The sequence below is a fragment of the Bombina bombina genome, chromosome 6, assembly GCF_027579735.1.
Source record: "Bombina bombina isolate aBomBom1 chromosome 6, aBomBom1.pri, whole genome shotgun sequence".
Lineage (NCBI taxonomy): Eukaryota > Metazoa > Chordata > Amphibia > Anura > Bombinatoridae > Bombina > Bombina bombina.
The window spans coordinates 1,093,882,989-1,093,909,244 of record NC_069504.1 but is presented as its reverse complement, the minus strand read 5'-3'; the positions used below and the strand labels follow the sequence as shown (position 1 = coordinate 1,093,909,244).

Genomic DNA, 26,256 nt, shown 5'->3' with positions numbered 1-26,256 from the left:
TCAAAATTCAATCTAAAATGTTTTTGCAACAATTAAGAAATAACAAGGACATAGAATATATTGCCGCCTATACCGTGTTATGTGGTATCTCTATACATATTACGTGTGTCACAACAGACTGCCTGAATTTAAAGGGACTTAAAAGTCATGTGTTTATTTATGCAGCAGCAATTATTTACTGCATTGCAAAAGACCTGTACACAAAATAAATGTTTTAAAATAATTGAAAATGAATTTTTTTCTTATAAAAAATATAATTTGTTTTGCAGGCCTAAGAAACACCTCTTAAAAAATCCTAATGAATGCTGTTTATTTTACGTTCTTTGCTGTGACCAATTAAGTACACCTATAACCAATCTCCTGCTCATATCAAACAATCACAATGCCATATCTAGAAGGGTCAGGGTTCTGCATTCCATTGAATGCACTCTAGCCTTTCTGGGGCAGAGTAGAAAATGTAGTCTAGACTCTTAACATTATGAATCTAGCACCAAAAATGGCAGGGGTACCTGGTACATATCTTCTGTGATGTCCGGTATTCTCATCAAAGATAATAAAAGCAAATACAGGAAAGGCACCAATACATTGAGGCAAAAAAATATTTCACAACTCTAATAAATGTTTAGTCCAAAGAAAGTATAACCTCAGCCAACATAAAGCAAATATTTGCATGTAGAACCCATGTACGTAGCAAATTTAATATGTACTCCTGTAAGAATTTGGGGTGCAGTCAGTTATTAAGGGTGTAAAATCACCTTGAAAACCCCTATGTCCAAAAAAATCCCAAAAGTACAAAAATATGTTTGTCCACGTATAACTGCAAGGTGTTGTGCTTATCATTTTCTTATAGCAGTGCAAATTAGTAAGAGTGTCATTTTGGTGCTTTTGTAATGTTTCTGTCTTTCTCTGGCATCCAAGAGGTTAATGACCATAATTTAACCATATCCCTTACATGTCCACCAAAGTGGGAGACTTCAAGAATGTCTGGAATAAGCATAATTTCAATATTATCCCATATGCCACTTTGGCTGCAACTTTATTTTAGAAAATCTGCTGAGTATCTGAAGATTATAAGCTCTGTGGGGGAGGTCCCTCTTCTTCCTTCTTTTGTACCCTCAAGTCTAATATCTGAGCTAGAAATTTATATACTGTAAAATGTGCTATCCCCAATTTTTACTATAATATAGCTGTGGGTAATTCAAAAAATTAAAGTTCAATGTATTCTGATTAATGCACTGTTCAAATGTGACAGTACAGGCAAAATTTAATTGACTGCCAATTTTCTTTACCAGTTGTAAAATGTCAGATTATATTAGACCTTTTTTTATTTTTCAACATCATGGGAGGTCATGTGTCATACAATTTGGGTGTTTCAAATATTGACAACAACGTTAAAGGGATAGTAAATTAAATTTTCATGATTTAAAACATGCACTTTTAGGCAACTTCTATGATCTAATTTGCTACATTCCCTTGGTATCCTTTGTTGAATATTATACCTATTTAGGCTCAGGAGCAGCAATGCACTTATGCAAGCTAGTTTCTGATTGGTGGCTGTACATCTATGCTTCTTCTCATTGGCTCATTGATATGTTCAGTAGTTCATGGTAGTATAGTGTAGTGTAGTGCATTGTTGTTCCTTCTACAAAGGACACCAAGAGAATGAAGCAACTTTGATAATAGCAGTAAAGTTGTTCAAAATTGTATGCTCTATATCAGGGGTATCAAGCTCATTGTATCTGAGGCCACTGGCCAAGTGTTCTTCTCCCATGGGGGCCGCTTGAACAGATTGAGAGCTCTGGAACTGGATATACTAGGAACAGGAAGTGATATTTACTAATGAAATAGTGCATGATGGGAGTTGTAGCCCTCAATAGACAAGCACAGTTGTGTATCTTTATCTTGTGAAGTAAAGTGAGCATTCTCAAACTGCGTAAAAAGGTGACATTTATCTAAGCATTGCATAGTGGGATGTTTGCATGTTTGTCTTTATATTTATCTTTTGAGTGCCTGTATTGAACATCAACTTGTTACACCTCTAAGAACCCTAAAATAAATTGTTGGCCCCGAATGAATGATTTACCTAATAAACAAGGGAGGGCCAGATTTAACTATCTTGAGGGCCGCATATGGACCCGCAGCTGGTGCTTAAGGCCACTTCTCTATATGAATCATGAAAGAAAACAATTTGGGTTTCATTTCCCTTTAAATATCAAGGATGCAGGAGGTACTCTTGGGATGCCAAGTCTACTGCTACCTTTTCCTATCTTATTGTTTTTTAGATCCTCTTTTCCCCTCTCTTCATGCTGAAGGAGTCTATAGCACCTTTAGGGTTTCAGGATGCATAGCACTCATCAGCATATTCTAGAATTGCCACTGGTCACCAATCTCTATAATTACCAAACAGCCGTGAAAGAGTAAAATGTAATAAGACTGGCGCAAAGCCAAGCAGTGTCAGCGAAATACAACTTTCATCGGTCCATGTTGTTATAGCTCCGCTATCTGCCAAAGACGATCATGTTTTACTGTTACTAATGATGGAAATATTATGTAGAAAACAGATTAAACCAATTGGGAGAGCCACAGGAACAATTTACAAACACAGCAGAAAGGGTGTGGGAGGCAAAAAGGAAGACAGCATTTATATATATTATATCTATTTAATACACTGTTTACCCTTTAGCTTCCAGTGCATTGCAGACCATTCTGACAGACACAACTTGAGTGATACACAGTATATTTGATTTTGGAAAGAATTTAGAGAGAAGCTATTATTAATAGTATTATTATTACTATTATTTTTAATATCATTATTTTCACATAGAATGTAGAAAGGGGAAATTGAATGCACCTTTTCTTAGTTGTATTGCAAGCAGCTTTAAATGCATCGCAATTTTGTGTTTTCTTTAAAAATTTGAGTAACATCAAGTGACTCATTCAGTGTAATACAGTATATATATATATATATATATATATATATATATATATATATATATATATATAAATCTGGCAATCCGGGTCAATTTCTGTAATTATAACACTATATTCCAATTTTTTATGAATTAAAAAAGCGACACCACATTTCCTTCTCACACTGGGAGCTGCAATAACTTCACCCACCCATCTAGATTTAAGTTTGCTAATTTCAGATTCCTTAAGATGGGTTTCTTGCAATAAAACGATGTCTGGTTTATATTTAGAAAGTTAGTTGATTATTAGTTTGCCGCCTACATTCCAGGAGAGAATGTTCAAATTATCTAATATCATAAAAATCGCTTAAAAATAGCAAATAGGCCAACAACTGGAAGGGCCAGAGAAGGGAGGGAAGAGAGGGAGGCAGGAGAACATTTTAAAAAAAACCCAAGAAATATACCATAGGAAGACAAGGAATACATTGGAATCTTCTTTTTACCACAGTAATCCACATAGTTGAAAAACATTCTATAACTTAGAATACAAAGGGTAGAGAGAGGGCACCACAATAGCGTGATACCGTCTGGAAATGCAGGTATAGATGAAAGTAAGTAATGTGCTTACCAGAAAATATGGCACTGTGCTATGACCAGTGCGTGAAAGCTTGCTAGCACTTAACAGTGGCTAGTACACTGTGGAAATCAAGCTCCAAAAGTTATTTTCCCGGTTCCAGATTGATATACACCTCCTGGTGACTGGACTTCAATTATTAAAAATGGTAAACTTTTGTGTGTTGTTCTATTGGTGTTGGAGTAGCACAACACAGACAACTTCATAAATAAAATAGCTTTATTGTTATGACGCGTTTCTCAACCCCAACTGGGTCGTTTCATCAGATAAAAAGCGAATGCAATCATTTGTAATTGTTAACAATTTATACACATTGTATATTTAAAAAGGAAGTTGTCATAAGTTGTTTGGTCCAATAGGAATACATTTGTGTGGAATCATCTGTAGAAACCAATTCAGGCTCCCAGCTGTTACAAATTGGAAGTTAAAAAAGGTTTTCAAAGTTAAAAAGAAACATCTATATACATAGGAATCTGTGTTCTTGACAATATTTGTTGCATTGTAAAATAAAAAAGTATAAACACACTCTATACTCACTGAAAATTGACATGCATATAATCTCACTTGATAATCTATTGTAGTAAACTTAGTCTTCTATAAAAAAGATGAAGTTTTATTTGGTTACAAGAGTGAATCAAAAAACAAGTATATATATATGTGTAAACAAATTGTGTAAAAATATTTCTTTATTTGGAGTATATAGTTTATAGATTGTTGGTCAATAATCGGTTATCTTTACCCAGGGTTTTTATTAATAATATCATTCCCATTTATTTGATCACTATCTGGATTAAAACATTTTTTTATCCTGTTACTACCTAAGTGATCCGAACTGTAACGATTAGAACTAAAGGACTACCTATTGTTAAGCTAATGTTGCCTTAAATGTCTATCGGCTTGGTGTGACTGCTGATCTAGGATTTGACCTGAAAAGTGGAAATATGATCTGTATAGTGTCAATTTCGTCATATGTTGCTAAACAGTTGAGATAAATTTCTCGTTGGTTACACTGTTACCGTAGTATAATTGTATATACCATCATAGATGGAAGTAATTAATTTGCTAAATGTTTGCGCATGAAAGACCTATACAATAAAAATATAGTAGTGAACCGGACCCTACTCAGTAAAACATCTAGTATTGGATTTGTCCCTAAGACGTGTGACTGTATAAAGAAATTATTTCACTATCGGAAAAAATGAAAAAATAAATAATTTCTGGCTCGTCGAAAGACCGGTTACACACACCATTAAAAACAATTCTTTCGACGAGCCAGAAATTATTTATTTTTTCATTTTTTCCGATAGTGAAATAATTTCTTTATACAGTCACACGTCTTAGGGACAAATCCAATACTAGATGTTTTACTGAGTAGGGTCCGGTTCACTACTATATTTTTATTGTATAGGTCTTTCATGCGCAAACATTTAGCAAATTAATTACTTCCATCTATGATGGTATATACAATTATACTATGGTAACAGTGTAACCAACGAGAAATTTATCTCAACTGTTTAGCAACATATGACGAAATTGACACTATACAGATCATATTTCCACTTTTCAGGTCAAATCCTAGATCAGCAGTCACACCAAGCCGATAGACATTTAAGACAACATTAGCTTAACAATAGGTAGTCCTTTAGTTCTAATCGTTACAGTTCGGATCACTTAGGCAGTAACAGGATAAAAAAATGTTTTAATCCAGATAGTGATCAAATAAACGGGAATGATATTATTAATAAAAACCCTGGGTAAAGATAACCGATTATTGACCAACAATCTATAAACTATATACTCCAAATAAAGAAATATTTTTACACAATTTGTTTACACATATATATATATACTTGTTTTTTTATTCACTTTTGTAACCAAATAAAACTTCATCTTTTTTTATAGAAGACTAAGTTTACTACAATAGATTATCAAGTGAGATTACATGCATGTCAATTTTCAGTGAGTATAGAGTGTGTTTATACTTTTTTATTTTACAATGCAACAAATATTGTCAAGAACACAGATTCCTATGTATATAGATGTTTCTTTTTAACTTTAAAAACCTTTTTTAACTTCCAATTTGTAACAGCTGGGAGCCTGAATTGGTTTCTACAGATGATTCCACACAAATGTATTCCTATTGGACCAAACAACTTATGACAACTTCCTTTTTAAATATACAATGTGTATAAATTGTTAACAATTACAAATGATTGCATTCGCTTTTTATCTGATGAAACGACCCAGTTGGGGTTGAGAAGCGCGTCATAACAATAAAGCTATTTTATTTATGAAGTTGTCTGTGTTGTGCTACTCCAACACCAATAGAACAACACACAAAAGTTTACCTTTTTTAATAATTGAAGTCCAGTCACCAGGAGGTGTATATCAATCTGGAACCGGGAAAAGAACTTTTGGAGCTTGATTTCCACAGTGTACTAGCCACTGTTAAGTGCTAGCAAGCTTTCACGCACTGGTCATAGCACAGTGCCATATTTTCTGGTAAGCACATTACTTACTTTCATCTATACCTGCATTTCCAGACGGTATCACGCTATTGTGGCGCCCTCTCTCTACCCTTTGTATTCCAACAGCTTTCCTACACTCTCTAGGATCAAGAGGAGCAGCCTGACCTATTACACGGAACAAGAAGGATATCCCCATCCCTTCAATCTAACATTATTACATGGACACATCCCAAAGCTGATACGGTAGACCCGTTTCATTAGACTCATAAGTTCATTTTTTCTGACATTTTACTGTCTTAACTCAGCGCGCTTTTATATCCCTACACTGGGATACGATTAATTCTATAACTTAGAATTACTAAACAATTGGAAAATAAACCAATGCTCTTAATTTGTTTGCATAAATTCTTGTGCTTCTTTTATATTATTTAGAGAAATCCTTTTACCATTATGATCCAAGATAATTTGAGCCGGATAAATCATCCGAACTTTTAATCCCTTGTCAAGTAGTTGGGAGCAGAAAGGAGACATTTCCTACCTTTTTGCTGTGGTTTCGCTTGAAAAATCTTGGAACAATAATATTTTGTTATTATAAATAGTCAAGGGGTTAGCTTTTCTATACAATTTCATCAACTCTATTTTATCTTGGAAATTAAAAACCTTGAAAATTAGCATTCTACTTCTAGATAAGGTCTCAATAGTATGTTTAATGTGGCCAATCCTGTGGCTCTTTCAATAGCTATGGGGAGCTTCTGACTAGGGAAACCTAGAGCCTGGGGAAGGGTTAAAGATGTAAATTTAATTACATCTTTATTCTCTGAATTTTCTGGGAGACCAACTACTCTAATGTTATTGCGCCTAGAACGGTCTTCTAGGTCCTCTAGTTTAGTTTGAATAATATTGATTTTGAATTCTTGCTTTTGGATGAGATTTTCTTGAGTGGTAACTAAATCCTCAAGATCAGAGATCCTATTCTCATCTTCTGAGATTCTAGTAGTAAATAGTTTCACCTCATTAGATATACTGTAGAAACCAGTTCTGTGTTTATATTAGTAAGTTCTTTTTTTATTGAGTCAAATTGGGGGGGGGGGGTCAGATAATTGTAACATAAGGGATTGTGAATCCTTCATTGGAGAAGACATTTCAGGGGTAGATTCTAAACTTATATCAGTAATTTTTAATTTCTTATCTTCCAATTTTACCGGCATTCTGGGTGAGTTAGACTTCACCTGAGTGACATATCTTTCCATAAAAAACTATATATATATATATATATATATATATATATATATATATATATATATATATATATATATATATATATATATATATGTAACTTCACACTTTAACATTTTACAATATAAGTGAAAAAACAATAAATTGAAAAGCTCTATGGGCCAAAAAACAAAAGGCACTTATCAAGATGATAAATGAGAGGTGTGTTCTTTTTGGGTTTTTTTTATCTTACACAATAAATGTGGTTTAATTTAAGAGCCAGTATAGCTAGCAAAAAGCAAAGGAGAAATTTACTTATGGTTTAAGATGACCAACACAGAGCGTTCTAACAGCTAAACAGTCAAAAAAAAAGATAATATGTTATCTTAAACAAGAGTATTCCTATACATTTTTAACCCTTAGATTATAAGGAGCGAGAAACTGCAATACTGATTCTAATAAGACAGAGAAAATTCACACAATAACTGAATATATATAATTTGAAGATGGTAGTGGGTCAAAATAACACAGTAGAACTTTTATAAATGTCCCAGACACATAAATAGGAATTAAGCCACTGAGGTAGATATTGGGTTACTCCTAGCATATAGGGAAAATACCAATTATATCACTTGGACCCAAGTAGCAAAAAAAGCTGGACAGTTGGTGGAAAGGTATAAGCCCACACAGGGAAAGCACAGGGAAAGCAGTCCCTCATATGATAAAGTCACTACTTTTTAATAACCTCCTGTAAGAAAAGACCTCTGTGCACAGATTGCCCCAATCATATACAGCTTTCCAATTCCGATCTTTGAGATCTTTTTAGGCAGCCTGGTTAATAGCAAGTTCAGGGACCCAGGATGATATAAGTATTTCCAGCAAACAAACAGAAAATGCATTTGAAAAGAATTGCCTCTTTTCTTTCTTTAAGGCTCAGAGGTTTTTCAGCAGACTTATATACACAGGAAGTAATGAATACTTGCAAACCGTGGCAGCCGACCCTCTGTATTGTGCAGAAGTGTACAGACCAACAACGCCTGGCAAGGACTGCCCGGATACTGGTAGGGATTTCTTCTTGACTGCCACAGAGCCCAAGCCGCTGATCCGGATCCCTCCAGAATCTTTAGCTCAGGAAACACGGGGCAATTTACTGCAGCCTACTACCAGCCAGCACTCTAGCAGGTATTGCTTCATTTACACACCAGCCGGGTCACTGCTTCTGGTGGTACTGGTGTTGAAACGCAGGGGTCCGTCTGCATGGCAAGGGGATTTACCTCATATGAGATCCACATGTATGGGTACCGGAGCGTGTGCCTGTCCCTCTATGCTCCACTGGCTCCTATGACGGCTATTGCCGAATAGCCAATGTTGGTTCTGATGAAATTCCTCCGCTATGGGGCGGCTCACATGCCCCAGCGCCCGACAAGCTTAGGGGATACCTCCGGGTCAAGGGGATTGTGGCGTGGGGTAGGATTTAGGCCTCCTTCAAACCAGGTGAAGCGGCCTAAGAGCGTTCACCGAGCATGACACGTGATACGTCTGCTCCACCCCCACGGGAAGTTAACTGAATGCAGTCTCACCTAGAAAGTACACAGCAATACAGTACGTATATTAAATCCCCCCATTATTTGCTCATAGTGCACATATTCCCACTAGAGGGTTTAAAGGGATATGAAACCCAAAATATTTCTTTCATGAATTAGATAGAGCATAGAATTTTAAACAACTTTCTAATATACTTCTATTATCAATTTTTCTTCTTTTGCTTGGTATCTTTTGTTGAAAAGCAGGGACGTATGCTTAGGAGCCAGCCCATTTCTGGAGCACTATATGGCAGTAGTTTTGCAACAATGTTATCCATTTGCTAGAGCACTAGATGGCAGCACCATTTCCTGCCGTATAGTGCTCCAGATGCTACCTAGGTGTCTCTTCCACACAGAATACCATGGTAACAAAGCAAATTTGATAATAGAAGTAAATTGGAAACTTTCTTAAAATGTTATGCTCTGTCTGAATCACAAAATAATTTTTTGGGGTTTCATATCCCTTTAATTTATTTTAACCTCTCTGTTTCCACAGAGGATGGTAAGAATATATCTTAGTAGCAGTGATCAAATTGGCTCAGAACACACCACCAGTCTGACAAATTTATCATTTGATTCCTAGTATAAAAAAAAAATCCAAACCCTTTAGAGAGCATCAAAATAATATATCTGTGTAAAAAAAAAAACCTTACTAGACTCAGGCAGTAAACAGCTTCATGGTCAAGTTAATCAGCATACGGTCATTTGTACCAAGCATAGTGCGTAGATAAGTCACACGTGTGACAAACGGAATAGCCTCATTCACTTTAGCTTTACATAAAGGCATAAAGACAATGTATGATGCACACAAACCTTTTTATCAGGCTGGAGAAGATCCTGTAGGAATGTGCTTTGTGACTTCAATCCTTTTCATTTGTTCTTTTGAGAAAAATGGATGACACATACAATTAAAACCACAGCATACATTTTTGTGTATAGATATCAGCCTGTGAAATAGGGAGTTATAGGAAACACATGTTAAAATCTGCCTATCATATTCTTTATCTGCCATCACTTACTTTTTCTTTGTAGTCAATGCAAAAACAAGACATTTCTGATGATTTGCTATAGAATAACATCAGCCAAGTGTAAACATTTTCATAACAATTTAACACCTTCTTTGCTGCTTTTGCTTTGGTCGTTGAAACTCCACCGACTACTTGCCTTACTGGGAGGAGATAATCCAGACTTGTTACTGACGTAGGCACAGCCAACCACAGTCATTATGTTAGCAACAGCTGCATTGTTTTGCAGTTTATCTGATATCTTCTGCTAAAGCTAGTTCGGAACAGATATATATCAGGGTTAGAATGTGCACCCCCAATTCTCATAATTAGAAAACTCAAATTTTTAGAAATAAATGACTAGAAAAAGGGGGGGGGGAGGAATAATGCACATATTTAGCAAATTTGTTTTACTGTTTTTAATTACATTTTATATTAAGATCTCTAAGTGTGTAATATCCCTTTAACTAATAGAATTGATGAGCATACATAATAAATCATTTTGTGTCAATCTCAGTGTTTAATGTCCCTTTAACTAAAATAATTGGTGAACCTTTAAATTATAATAACTGCTAATGACAAAAAGTGCTGATCAACATTTACACCTCTATAGCCATTAGACCCAAGTTAAGTAGATGTTATCTCACTTTTTAACCCACCAGTGCCTGATGATATCCCATGTGCTCTTACTATTGCCATTGCTTAGGCAGAAATCTGGTGGAAATCAATAGGTTAAAAGGGCATTGTAGGGAAACAATTGCATCACGCTCTGATTTATTAATGTCATTAAAGAGATATTATATCATGTGTCCATAGGCAAACAAGGGGAGACTACCCCCACCCTGGAATTCTGCTCTTATCTAATTAAATATATCATAGTATTGGTCTAAATAAATATAATTCTTGTCAGGGCATACTTTTATTTTTTGTTCCCCAGATGCCTATAAATAAGTAAAAGCTAGATTACGAGTTTTGATCGCTATAGAGAAATTAGCGAACGCAACAAAAGTTACGTTATATACAGCTAGATTACAAGTTTTGCGTTGCGGCTTTTAACGCTGAAAATATGGCATTTTCAGCGTTAAAAACAACACCGCAGCTATTACAAGTCTTGTCGGTATAGGTGTACCGCACACCTTTTAGCCTGTACCGCAACGTCAGTCCCGCACACGTAAAAATTATATTTTTTAATGGGATTCCCATAGCGCCGGTATTACAAGTTTTGCGGTGAGGCTAAAAAGTGGGCGTTACAGCCTAAAATGACAAGATCTGTACCCCCATCTAAAGTCAGTAGTTATAAGTTTTACACTACAAAGCTGTAGCATAAAACTCATAACTAAAGTGTTACGAAGTGCACTAAACACCCATAAACTACCTATTAACCCCTAAACCGAGGCCCTCTCGCATCAAAAACACTATAATAAATTTATTAACCCCTAATCTGCCGCTCCCGACATCGCCGCCAATAAAAAATTGTATTAACCCCTATTCCGCCGCTCCCCGACATCATCACCACTATACTAAAGTTATTAACCCCTAAACCGCTGCCCTCCCGCATCAAAAACACTATTTAAATATTATTAACCCCTAATCTGCCGTCCGCCCACACCGCCGCTCTAATAAACCTATTAACCCCTAAACCGCAAGCCCCCCACAACAAAATATGCTAAAATAAAATTATTAACCCCTAAATCGAAAGCCCCCCACAACAAAATAAACTAATTTAAACTAGTAACCCCTAAACCTAACGAACACCTAACTTTATATTAAAATTACAATTTCCCTACCTTAAAAAAAAGTAAATATAAATAATTAAATATAAATAATTAAAGTGTATTGCAAGTTTTTGTACTAAGCATCATTAAAGGATTATAAAATATTGCAAAAGTGACAATGCTCAAACAGTGGCATCTGAAAGATATTGTTAAAGGGACAGTTTAGTCAAAATAAAACTCATGATTAGGATAGAGCACGCAATTTTAAACAACTTTGCAATTTGTTTCGTTCTCATGGTATCTTTCATTACAGAGTAAAACTAGGTAGGCTCGTGAGAGTTCAGGAGTGTGCACGTGTCTTTAGTACTCTAGGGCAGCAGCGTTTTGCAACATTATTTGTAGCTTTGTTATACAATGTTGCAAAACACTGCTGCCCTAGGAGTACTAAAGACACGTGCACACTCCTGAGCTCTCACAAGCCTACCTAGTTTTATTCTACAACCAAAAGAACTAAGCAAAAATAAACAGAAGTAAATTGGAAAGTTGTTTAAAATTGCCTGCTCTATCTATATCATGAAAGTTTAATTTTGACTTTACTGTCCCTTTAAGAAGATCCAATTCTACTGATTGTTGAAAACAAAGCTTCCTTTTATAAGAAAATATTTTATTTCCAAAGATGACATCCTTAAAGGGACAGTCTAGTTAAAATTTAACTTTTATGATTCAAACAGGACATGCAATTTTAAACAACTTTCCAATGTACTATTATCATCAAATTAGCTTTGTTCTCATGGAATTTTTTGTTGAAAGCTAAACCTAGATAGGCTCATATGCTAATTCTAAATATAGATAATCCCCTTATTGCCCATTCACCAGTTTTGCATAACCAACACGGTTATATTAATATACTTTTTACCTCTGTGATTACCTTGTAGCTAAGCCTCTGCAGACTGCCCCCTTATTTTAGTGTTTTTGAAAGACTTGTATTTTAGCCAATCAGTGCTGTCTCATAAATAATTCAACAGGCGTGAGCACAATGTTAGCTGTATATCACACATGAACTAACACCCTCTGTGAAAAGCTGTCAAATTCATTCAGATAAGAGGCAGCTTTCAATGACTTCGGAATTAGCATATGAGCCTAGCTAGGTTTATCTTTCAACTAAGAATACCAAGAGAACAAAGCAAATTTGATGATACAAGTAACTTGGAAAGCTGCTTAAAATTACATCCTCTATCTGAATCATGACAGTTTAATTCTGACTAGACTGTCCCTTTAATGAAACAATATTTTTTCACTTTCATATCCCTTTAACTAATTTATATAACAACCTTACTGTCCCTTTATTTTGTTTCTTTGTCTTGACCATAGTAAATCTGTAGGTCCAGATGTTCTGATCTAACAACAGGATAACAACTCACATCTGCAGAAGCATTGTAGAGATACATAGTAGACTCTTAATAATTGTGGTGCTATCATTCAGCATGTCGTTCTAATAGGTGTTTGGGAGAGGAAGATATATGGTAATTATAATGTAGAGTACACAGGAACCAATCCCGGAAAGGATTCCATACATAGATGTCATTTTTATTGCATGAGGGTTGAGCCCATAACATTGTTGATTGATGCCTTACAGAAGGCTGTTATTTTTATGTCTGCGCAGCAAAGTTGATGGAGATTCAATTGCTGCCAACATCTGCTCCAAGAATGTGTAAATTTCCCCAATAAAAGAACAGGAACCCAAAACATACAGAGGCTGAGCTATTGCCGTAGCGCTCAGAACCTCTAGAAGTATTTGTTTGAGGAAAAATTGTCCCCATCAGCCCCAGGGCAAATGGTATATTCACAAATATTAGGAATATATTATTGATTACTTTCATAGAAATGTGTTTGTGTGTGAATTCCTACTTACGTGTGTATGTGTGTCTCTGTGTGTGTGAATGCCTGCGTGTGTCTGTGTGTGAATTCCTACTTACGTGTGTGTGTATCTGTGTGCATGTGAATGCTTACGTGTGTTTTTGTGTATATGTATATGTGTGTGTCTGTGTGTGAATTCCTACGTGTTTGTGTGAGTATGAATGTCTGCGTGCGTGTTTGTGTGTGTGTGTATGTGTGTGTCTGTGTGTATGTGAATGCCTGCGTGCGTGTTTGTGTGTGTATATATATGTGTGTAAATTCCTACGTGTTTGTGTGTGAATGCCTGCGTGCGTGTTTGTGTGTGCATATGTGTGTGTAAATTCCTAAGTGTTTGTGTGCGAATTCCTACTTACGTGTGTGTGTCTGTGTGTATGTGAATGCCTGTGTGTGTGTTTGTGTGTGTGTATATGTATATGTGTGTGTCTGTGTGTGAATTCCTAGGTGTTTGTGTGTGTGTGAATGTCTGCGTGCGTGTTTGTGTGTGTGTGTGTGTGTCTGTGTGTATGTGAATACCTGCGTGTTTGTGTGTGTGTGTATATGTGTGTAAATTCCTACGTGTTTGTGTGTGAATGCCTGCGTGCGTGTTTGTGTGTGCATATGTGTGTGTAAATTCCTAAGTGTTTGTGTGTGAATTCCTACTTACCTGTTTGTGTGTGTATGTGAATGCCTGCGTGCGTGTTTGTGTGTGTGTGTGAATGCCTGTGTGCGTTTGTGTGTATGTGTGTGTCTGTGTGTATGTGAATGCCTGCATGCATGTTTGTGTGTATGTGTGTGTGAATGCCTGCGTGTGTCTGTGTGTGAATTCCTACTTACGTGTGTGTGTCTTTGTGTATGTGAATGCCTACGTGTGTGTTTGTGTGTGTGTATATGTATATGCGTGTGTCTGTGTGTGAATTCCTACGTGTTTGTGTGTGTGTATATGTATATGCTTGTGTCTGTGTGTGAATTCCTACGTGTTTGTGTGTGTGTGAATGTCTGCGTGCGTGTTTGTGTGTGTGTGTATGTGTGTGTCTGTGTGTATGTGAATGCCTGCGTGCGTGCGTGTTTGTGTGTGTGTATATATGTGTGTAAATTCCTACGTGTTTGTGTGTGAATGCCTGCGTGCGTGTTTGTGTGTGCATATGTGTGTGTAAATTCCTAAGTGTTTGTGTGTGAATTCCTACTTACGTGTTTGTGTGTGTATGTGAATGCCTGCGTGCGTGTTTGTGTGTGTGTGTGAATGCCTGTGTGCGTTTGTGTGTATGTGTGTTTCTGTGTGTATGTGAATGCCTGCATGCATGTTTGTGTGTATGTGTGTGTGAATGCCTGCGTGTGTCTGTGTGTGAATTCCTACTTACGTGTGTGTGTCTGTGTGTATGTGAATGCCTACGTGTGTGTTTGTGTGTGTGTATATGTATATGCGTGTGTCTGTGTGTGAATTCCTACGTGTTTGTGTGTGTATGAATGTCTGCGTGCGTGTTTGTGTGTATGTGTATATGTGTGTGTCTGTGTGTATGTGAATGCCTGCGTGCGTGTTTGTGTGTGTGTATATATATGTGTGTAAATTCCTACGTGTTTGTGTGTGAATGCCTGCGTGCGTGTTTGTGTGTGCATATGTGTGTGTAAATTCCTAAGTGTTTGTGTGCGAATTCCTACTTACATGTGTGTGTCTGTGTGTATGTGAATGCCTGTGTGTGTGTTTGTTTGTGTGTGTGTATATGTATATGTGTGTGTCTGTGTGTGAATTCCTAGGTGTTTGTGTGTGTGTGAATGTCTGCGTACGTGTTTGTGTGTGTGTGTATGTGTGTGTCTGTGTATATGTGAATGCCTGCGTGTTTGTGTGTGTGTATATATGTGTGTAAATTCCTACGTGTTTGTGTGTGAATGCCTGCGTGCGTGTTTGGGTGTGCATATGTGTGTGTAAATTCCTAAGTGTTTGTGTGTGAATTCCTACTTACGTGTTTGTGTGTGTATGTGAATGCCTGCGTGCGTGTTTGTGTGTGTGTGTGAATGCCTGTGTGCGTTTGTGTGTATGTGTGTGTCTGTGTGTATGTGAATGCCTGCATGCATGTTTGTGTGTATGTGTGTGTGAATGCCTGCGTGTGTCTGTGTGTGAATTCCTACTTACGTGTGTGTGTCTGTGTGTATGTGAATGCCTACGTGTGTGTTTGTGTGTGTGTATATGTATATGCGTGTGTCTGTGTGTGAATTCCTACGTGTTTGTGTGTGTGTATATGTATATTTATTTATTTATTTATTTATAAAATATTTTACCAGGAAGGATACATTGAGATTTCTCTCGTTTTCAAGTATGTCCTGGGATCACAAAACATTGCATTGATACAATAGGGTACAATATGCTTGTGTCTGTGTGTGAATTCCTACGTGTTTGTGTGTGTGTGAATGTCTGCGTGCTTGTTTGTGTGTGTGTGTATGTGTGTGTCTGTGTGTATGTGAATGCGTGCGTGCGTGTTTGTGTGTGTGTATATATGTGTGTAAATTCCTACGTCTTTGTGTGTGAATGCCTGCGTGCGTGTTTGTGTGTGCATATGTGTGTGTAAATTCCTAAGTGTTTGTGTGTGAATTCCTACTTACGTGTTTGTGTGTGTATGTGAATGCCTGCGTGCGTGTTTGTGTGTGTGTGTGAATGCCTGTGTGCATTTGTGTGTATGTGTGTGTCTGTGTGTATGTGAATGCCTGCATGCATGTTTGTGTGTATGTGTGTGTGAATGCCTGCGTGTGTCTGTGTGTGAATTCCTACTTTCGTGTGTGTGTCTGTGTGTATGTGAATGCCTACGTGTGTGTTTGTGTGTGTGTATATGTATATGCGTGTGTCTGTGTGTGAATTCCAACGTGTTTGTGTGTGTGTGAATGTCTGAGTGCGTGTTTGTGTGTGTGTGTATGTGTGTGTCTGTGTGTATGTGAATGCCTGCGTGCGTGCATGTTTGTGTGTGTGTGTATATATGTGTGTAAATTCCTACGTGTTTGTGTGTGAATGCCTGCGTGCGTGTTTGTGTGTGCATATGTGTGTGTAAATTCCTAAGTGTTTGTGTGTGAATTCCTACTTACGTGTTTGTGTGTGTATGTGAATGCCTGCGTGCGTGTTTGTGTGTGTGTGTGTGAATGCCTGCGTGCGTGTTTGTGTGTATGTGTGTGTCTGTGTGTATGTGAATGCCTGCATGCATGTTTGTGTGTGTGTGTATATCTGTGTATATCTGTGTGTAAATTATTATTATCATCAGGTATTTGTAGAGCGCCAACAGGTTCCGCAGCGCTATGAACATGGGTGGTATATAAAAAACGATTACAGGGATCAAATGGGGAGAGAGGGTCCTGCCGAGAGTTGCACTGTTGTAGTTGGCTATTTTGAAGGTGAACTACAAACAGCTGTGTGTGTCTGTGTGTATGTGAATGCCTACGTGTGTGTTTGTGTGTGTGTATATGTATATGCGTGTGTCTGTGTGTGAATTCCAACGTGTTTGTGTGTGTGTGAATGTCTGAGTGCGTGTTTGTGTGTGTGTGTATGTGTGTGTCTGTGTGTATGTGAATGCCTGCGTGCGTGCATGTTTGTGTGTGTGTGTATATATGTGTGTAAATTCCTACGTGTTTGTGTGTGAATGCCTGCGTGCGTGTTTGTGTGTGCATATGTGTGTGTAAATTCCTAAGTGTTTGTGTGTGAATTCCTACTTACGTGTTTGTGTGTGTATGTGAATGCCTGCGTGCGTGTTTGTGTGTGTGTGTGTGAATGCCTGCGTGCGTGTTTGTGTGTATGTGTGTGTCTGTGTGTATGTGAATGCCTGCATGCATGTTTGTGTGTGTGTGTATATCTGTGTATATCTGTGTGTAAATTATTATTATCATCAGGTATTTGTAGAGCGCCAACAGGTTCCGCAGCGCTATGAACATGGGTGGTATATAAAAAACGATTACAGGGATCAAATGGGGAGAGAGGGTCCTGCCGAGAGTTGCACTGTTGTAGTTGGCTATTTTGAAGGTGAACTACAAACAGCTGGGCTCATAGGCTTACATGCTATGGGGTTTTAGGGGATAGCAGTGGAGATAGGAAGTTTAGTGTAGGTTGTAAGCGTCCCTGAATAGTAGAGTCTTCAGGGAGCACTTGCAGCTTTTAAAACTAGGGGATATTCTTGTGGAGCGAGGCAGAGAGTTCCATAAGATGGGAGTCAGTCTTGAGAAATCTTGTAGATGGGAATGTGAGGAGGTAACAAGAGAGGAGGAGAGTAGGAGATCATGAGCGGAGCGAAGGGGGCCGGAGGGAGAGTATCTGGAGACAAGGTCTGAGATGTAGAGGGAGAAGTACAATTGAGGACTTTGTGTGTCAGAGTGAGAATTTTGTGTTTAATCCTGGAGGCAAGAGGAAGCCAGTGAAGGGATTGGCAGAGAAGTGCGGCAGATGAAGAGCGACGTGCAAGGAAGATGAGCCTGGCAGAGGCATTCATTATGGATTGTAAAGGAGCTAGGCAGCAGATAGGGAGACCAGAGAGGATAGATTTGCAGTAATCGAGGCGGGAAAGGATGAGAGAGTGGATTAAAATCTTTGATGTGTCTTGTGTAAGGAAATGTCTAATTTTAGCAATGTTTTTAAGGTGAAAGCGGCAGGCTTTAGCCAAGGACTGAATGTGAGGAGTGAAAGAAAGATCTGAGTCAAGTGTGAGCCCAAGACATTGGGCATGTGAGGTTGGGGTAATGATGGAGTCGTCAACGGTTATAGAGACATGGGGGGTGGAGATTTTGGAAGAAGGGGGGAAAATAAGGAGCTCAGTTTTGGAGAGATTTAGCTTGAGGTAGTGAGAGGACATCCAAGATTAGATATGAGAGAGACAGTTAGTGACACGGGTTAGCAAGGAAGGAGATAGTTCTGGTGCAGAAAGTTAGATTTGAGTATCATCCGCATACAAATGATAATGAAACCCGTGGGATTTTATTAAGGAACCTAGTGAGGACGTATAGATTGAGAAGAGAAGGGGACCGAGGACAGAGCCTTGCGGTACCCCAACAGAAAAAGGTAACGGGGCAGAGGATACCCCAGAGAAGGCTACACTAAAGTTACGGTTAGACAGATAGGAAGAGAAACAGAGAGCTGTGTCACAGATGCCGAAGGATTGGAGGGTATGGAGCAAAAGAGGGTGGTCGACAGTATCAAAGGCTGCAGACAGATCAAGGAGGATAAGTAGAGAGAAGTAGCCTTTTGATTTTGCTGTAAGTAGGTCGTTGGTAACCTTAACAATTGCTGTCTCTGTTGAGTGAAGGGGGAGAAATCCAGATTGCAATGGGTCAAGGAGGGAGTTTAATGTAAGGAAATGGGATAGACGAGCATATACTAGCTTTTCAAGATGTTTTGAGGCAAGAGGTAGTAGGGAAATAGGGCGGTAGTTGGATGGGGAGGTTGGATCGAGAGAAGGTTTTTTGAGGATAGGTGTGACTAATGCATGCTTAAAAGATGTGGGAACTATAGCAGTGCTGAGGGAGAGGTTGAAGATGTGTGTGAGTATAGGGGTAAGGGTAGAAGAGAGGGAGGGGATTAGTTGTGAGGGGATGGGGTCGAGGGGACAGGTAGTGAGGTGAGAGGATAGTATAAGGGCAGAAATTTCATCCTCTGTAACAGGGGCAAAAGAGCTAAATTTATTGCTATGTGGGTTTTGGATGATTGTAAGCTTTTGAGGGGGTGGGAGACCGGTAGTATGTTGTATGTTGAGAGCTGATTTCATTTCTGATGGAGTCGATTTTGTTGTTGAAGTAGCTGGCAAAATCTTGGGCTGAGAGAAAAGTTGTGGTGGGAGGTGGGGGTGGGCGGAGAAGAGTATTGAATGTGGAGAACAGACGTTTTGGGTTTGAAGAAAGAGTAGAGAAGTAATGTTGCATATATAGATTAAGGGCAGAATAGTAGGAGTTCAAGATGAACTTATAGTGAAGAAAGTCAGAGATTTCCTCCAGTGTCACTCAGTAGTACGGGAACATCTGCGTAGGTACCGTGTCAGAGGAGTATGCCAGGGCTGAGGATAAGTGTATGTTTTCTGAGCTATGGTAGGTGGGGCCAGGTTATCAAGGACTGATGTAGGGGTGGAGTTATAGTGGCAGATGGATTCATCAGGATAGGAAAAGGAGGGGATGGAAGAGAGAAGAGGTTCGAGAGAGCTAGCAAGCTGTTGCTGATCTAATGACTTGATTCTTCTGTGAAGTTTAATGTGAGGGTTAGAAGGAGGGAGAGTTGTAGGGAGGGAGGTGATGGTACAAGTGAGGAGGTGGTGGCCAGAAAGAGGAAAAGGTGAGTTTTTGAAGTTTGAGATAGTGCATCGATAACTGAAAATCAGATCAAGGGAGTGACCACCTTTGTGAGTGGGAGAGTCAGTCCATTGTGACAGGCTGAGAGAGGAAGTGAGTTGCAGAAGTTGTTTTGCAGAGGAGGCAGAGGGATTATCAACAGGGAGGTTGAAGTCACAGAGAATGAGGGCAGGGTTATCCGAGGAAAGGAAGTAAGGTAGCCAGTTGGCAAAGTGATCTAGAAATAGGGTTGCAGAGCCAGGGGGGCGGTATATGACAGCAATGCGTATAGAGAGGGGAGAGAATAAGTAAATCATGTGTGTTTCGAATGAAGAAAATGTGAGGGAAGAGAAGGGCTGTATTTGTTGAAAGGTGCAACGAGACGAAAGTAAAATACCAACACCACCTCCTTGTCTATTGTCATACCTAGGAGTGTGGCTGAAGTGGAGACCCCCGTTTGACAGTGCAGCAGAGTTTGTGTGTGAATGCCTGGGTGAGTGTTTGTGTGTGCATATGTGTTTGTAAATTCCTACGTGTTTCTGTGTGAATTCCTACTTACGTGTTTGTGTGTGTATGCCTGTGTGCGTGTTTGTGTGTGTGTATATATGTGTGTGTCTGTGTGTGAATTCCTACGTGTTTGTGTGTGAGTGAATGCCTGCGTGCGTGCGTGCGTGTTTGTGTGTGCATATGTGTGTTGATGTGTCTGTGTTTGTGAATGCCTGCGTACATTTTTGTATGTGTGTGAATGCTTGTGTGTGAATGCTTGTGTGTGTGTGTGCATATGTGTGTTTGTATGTGTGATTGCCTGGATGTGTGTTTGTGTGACTGCCTGTTTCTGTGTTTCTGTGTGTGAGTATATGTGTGTGTGTGTGTTTTTTGTTTGTGGATGCCTTTGTGCATGTTTGTGTGTGTATATGTGTGTGCATGTTTGTGTGTGTATATGTGTGTGCATGTTTGTGTGTGTATATGTGTGTGCGTGTATATGTGTATTTGTGTATGTGTGTGTGCATGTTTGTGTATGAGTATGTGTGTGCATGTTTGTGTATGAGTATGTGTGTGCATGTTTGTGTGTGTATATGTGTGTGCGTGTATATGTGTATTTGTGTATGTGTGTGTGCATGTTTGTGTATGAGTATGTGTGTGCATGTTTGTGTGTGTATATGTGTGTGCGTGTATATGTGTATGTGTGTGTGCATGTTTGTGTATGAGTATGTGTGTGCATGTTTGTGTATGAGTATGTGTGTGCATGTTTGTGTATGAGTATGTGTGTGCATGTTTGTGTATGAGTATGTGTGTGCATGTTTGTGTATGAGTATGTGTGTGCATGCTTTTGTGTGTTTGTATCTGTGTGTATATGCATAATGATTTTCTTGACAGGTGGAAAGCATTAAACTGGACATTATACTCTATTGAGCCGATTTATCAAGGGCCGAATGGCCCCTGATGCCCCTGTTTCTGTGCAAGCCTTCAGGCTCGCCGGAAACAGCAGTTATGAAGCAGCTGTCCTTACTGGTCCTCTACCTTTGAGGCTGCGGACATCAATCCGCCCGATCCTATACGATCGGGTTGATTGACACCCCCTGCTATCAGCCGATTGGCCTCGAATCTGCAGGGGGCGGCATTGCACAAGCAGTTCACTAGAACTGCTTGTGCAATGCTAAATGCCGACACCATATGCTATCGGCATTCAGCAATGTCTGGCTGACATGATACGCTACAGCGTATCATGTCTGCCAGACTTTAATAAATCGGCCCCTATATCTGAATCAGGAAAATATCACTTTTCTTGAACAATAATCACATGAGCTGAAGTGCTCAAGATACTGAAATATCAGTTTGTAGACAGCTCTTCTGGGCTGGAGCTGCACACCCTCATTCTCATTCATAATATATTGCAGTACATTTTAGCTCCAACTAGCATTGGTGATTGGCCCAGCAGAAGATTCTGCTCATGGCCAGTAGTACCGTGAGGTACTTTACTACAAAGGGGATAAATACATAGATTTGTAGGGACAATAGTGAGGAAATTACATGCTCTAGAAAATGAGCCCAAAGTGCCTGAGAATTTTCAGTATTTTTGCTATCACTCAGTTTAAACAGAAATAGAGTCTGTGTTTTTTTTATTATTTACCTATGAAAACTATATATGATTTTAAACTAGTGGGAATGTGGGTTTCTCACTGAAACTATTTACACACAACTACTGCAGTCATAAGACAAATGGCTGTAAAAGCTTCTCTTGGAATCCCTTGTGTTTAGAAATAGCAGACATGCATGGCTTTGTTAGAAGGCTTCTAATTGCAGCTGTGCACAATATTTCTGAAATTCCCAGCAGGGAAGGGGTTAATTATATAGCTTGTAAAGTTAATATATGTTCTAGTGTAGAGATTACTCTCCCATCTGACACCTTCCACCCCTGATCCCTACCTGAAACCACCACACACTGGTCACCTCCATTTTAGGCACTGGCAGACAGTCTGTCAGTATGCAGTTTAGGGCATTTCTTTCTTTCTTTTTAAATATTTTTTAAAAAAAATACATTTCTGTAATGTAGGGTTCCCTCCTCACCCTTCCACCTCCCTAATCCCCCTAAACAGATCTTTATCCCTCCCCTAAATTTAATGTATTTTTCTGTAGCGCAGGGCCCCCTCCCCCTCCAAGATCTCCTTTTTTGTAGTATTGGGCCCCATCCTCCCTCTTCTTTCAAAATGACTTTCCGTAGTGTAGGGCCCCATCCCTCCGCCATTCGTACTCATATTTCTGTAGTGTAGGGAACACACCCCTCTATCCCCCTAATATTTTGCTGTCAATGTATATCCTAGTCTATCACGTTTACACGCGTGTTTCAACCGTGATCTACTTAGACTCTACAGGTACAGAAGCATTTCTTTTACCAATGTTTACTAAGCAATTTAATTTTCATATATACAGGTAGCCCTCAGTTTACGCCGGGGTTAGGTTCCAGAAGGAATGGTTGTAAACTGAAACTGTTGTAAATTGAAACCTACTTTATAATGTGAGTCAATGGGAAGTGAGGGAGATAGGTTCCAGGCCCCTCTCAAAATTGTCATAAGTAACACCTAATACATTATTTTTAAAGCTTTGAAATGAAGACTTTAAGATTAGATTAGATTAGATTTGTTTTATTGTCATGGTACAAAGTAGGAAAACAGAGACAACGAAATTATATTTGAAAATCTAACCAATCCTATACACAGATAGCACTATAATGGTAAAACTAATAAATAGCAAAAAATTCAAGTGAATTGTGCAAAAAATTTCTATACCACAAAAGTAAGTAAAATGCAAGTGTAATAAAGTGCAAGTGCAAAAAAAATCAGTTCCATACAAAAAAGTATATATATGTGTAAAAAAATGTAATAAAAAATTAGTCATCTTGCACACATATGTGTACATTTGCATTATATATATCAGTGATTTTTAACCTTTTTTTTGCCGTGGCACACTTTTTTACATTAAAAAATCCTGTGGCACACCACCATCCCAAAATTTTAAAAAAAATCACACATTGTAGCCTAATACAGCATATATATATACACATACACACAAACACACACATACTGTATATATTGTGCTGTTATGCCATGCCTCCTACAAACTACCCCTGCACTGGGAGAAAAAACAAGCAAAGTTTAAAAAATATGTCACACTGTTGTCAGTCTGCCGTGGCACACCTGAGGATCTCTCACGGCACACTAGTGTGCCACGGCACACTGGTTGAAAAACACTGATATATATGATGTGAATCATGAGTGTTTTATATGAATCATATGTGTATTTTATATTATATGTGTTATGTGAATATAAAGTGAGGTGAAAAAGAACCATTAACAGGATAATCAATAAATTAAATTAAAACCATTAATTTAGCACTTTCTTCATTATAATAAAAAGATCTAATCATCAGAAGGATAAAAATTAAAAAAGGCTATGAGCATAAGAGAGATTTTTAAAAGTTATTATTTAGCAGAGTAATGGCTCTTGGAAAAAAACGATTCCGTAACCTTTTTAAATGCTAAACAGCATTATAAACCTAATAAAATAATCACACAACACAGAATATATAATTAAACTAAGTTAAATGAACAAAAACATTTGCTAAATAGCATTATAAACCTAATAAAATAATCACACAACACAGACTTCACTTGCATTTTTCTGCAAACAGTTCTTTCTATGCATTCAAATCTGGACTGATTTATAGACAGGAAGATCTTGTTCCTTTGAGATCTGCTCGATAGCTCAGGTCTGGTTAAACTGATTAATTTCAGCTTGCTTGGCTTTGCTGCAACACAAGCGGACAGCTCCACCTACTGGCTATTTTAACAAATGCACTGCTTCTCAATGCGTTTCAATAGGAGTCACATGACTGGGAAAAAAAAGGTTGCTATTCTGAAACGGTGTAAATTGAACCGTTGTAAAATGAGGGCCACCTGTATATATATCTGTCTGCTTTGTTTAGTTAATATACACTATCTCTCTTCATGGTTTTAAATATATTTTTATAGGTACCTTATATATGTAAAATATTAAGGTGAACACTATTCTTAAAAAATTACATGATTATATTGAATATTTTACATGATGCATAGTTCTAGATGTAAATGTCATTCTGTCCTTTTTCACCTTGTAAAGGTAGACAAGAATTTGAGCATCTTAACATTAGCATTTGGCAAGACCAAAGACATTAAAGGGACAGTAAAGTCAAAATTAAACATTTATGATTCTTACAGAGCATGTCATTTTAAACAAGTTTCTATTTGACTTTTATTATCAAATGTGCTTTGTTCTTTTAGTATCCTTTGTGTAAGATTAACCCTAGGTAGGCTGAAAGGAGCTTAGGAGCGTGCATGTGTCTTTAGAATTCAATGGCAGCAGTGTTAATATAATTAACAGTAATTTGCAGAGCGCCAACAGATTCCACGGTCCTATTAACCCCTTAGTGACCAGAGCACTTTTCCATTTTCTGTCCGTTTGGGACCAAGGCTATTTTTACATTTTTGCGGTGTTTGTGTTTAGCTGTAATTTTCCTCTTGCTCATTTACTGTACCCACACATATTATATACCGTTTTTCTCGCCATTAAATGGACTTTCCAAAGATACCATTATTTTCATCATATCTTATAATTTATTATAAAAAAAATTATAAAATATGAGAAAAAAGTGGAAAAAACACACTTTTTCTAACTTTGACCCCCAAAATCTGTTACACATCTACAACCACCAAAAAACACCCATGCTAAATATTTTCTAAATTTTGTCCTGAGTTTAGAAATACCCAATATTTACATGTTCTTTGCTTTTTTTACAAGTTATAGGGCCATAAATACAAGTAGCACTTTGCTATTTCCAAACCATTTTATTCAAGATTAGCGCTAGTTACATTGGGACACTGATATCTTTCAGGAATCCCTGAATATCCCTTGACATGTATATATTTTTTTTTAGAAGACATCCCAAAGTATTGATCTAGGCCAATTTTGGTATATTTCATGCCACCATTTCACCGCCAAATGCGATCAAATACAAAAAAGCGTTCACTTTTTCACAAACTTTCGGTTTCTCACTGAAATTATTTACAAACAGCTTGTGCAATTATGGCATAAATGGTTGTAAAATTTTCTCTGGGATCCCCTTTGTTCAAAAATAGCAGACAGGCGGAGCCAACAGCGAAGCAGTGCAGTCGCACATTTCAGGAGCTCCAACAATTCTACATATAAAGTGTAATTATAGAGGCCGCTCCAGCTCGCATATTGGTCCCTAAATGAAGACTGGTTGACATGGGAGTCCGGTGCACCTAATCCTTACGAGATCTACACTATATTGATGAGAACTGGCGATTCTGAAGTGTATACCGCTGACACGCAGTTCCATAGTCAGCCATCTTGGGCCTACCGCTACTGTGTTCTCCTTAAGTGGGCTGTTTTCTACAATTGGCATTCATGAAGTCTGGAGATCAGATATTAGAGGAGATGTACCTCTTTCTGGATGGGTGTAGTGGCATGTTTGATTGCTTATTTAACCTACCGCCCCACCAAACAGCTAACAAACTTGAGGCCCATGGTTCCCACGTGCCTGCTGGTATGGCCGCTCCTGGGGGTGGTGGCGCTTTGGGGCCCCGGCGCTCCTCGCCTCCTGGGGAGGCTGTGTTGTGAGCGCAACCCGAGATTACATTGACTTACCTGCCCTGGAGGGAACCCGAGAACAAAATTTCCCATGCTAGATGCCCAACGCCCTTAGACAACTCAACTTCTACCTGCGTGCCACCAATGATGAGAAGCCGATCTAGTTCAGCGCAACAGATGACTCTTGCTATGTCCGGTAGCTGCAAAGGGGGATTGTTACCTACAGCTGAAGACGCCACTCATGTAGTTACCCTGCCGCTCACGGAACTCTATCTGCTTATCGCCGAAACAGAAAAGACCTACACAGGGCCGCCATTGGCCTCGGAGTTGGCAATTTCCAGGGTCATATTGCGGAGCTTGGAGCACTCAGTGCGGACGGATTTCTCTCCGTACGACACAGGACACT

General features: G+C 38.4%; 1 protein-coding gene across 3 annotated transcripts in view; it reads left to right on the top strand.

Moving 5' to 3' along the window:
• The window catches only part of WNT7B (Wnt family member 7B), a 246,008-nt gene that overhangs the window by 211,136 nt on the left and 8,616 nt on the right, over nucleotides 1-26,256 (top strand). The window lies entirely within an intron of this gene.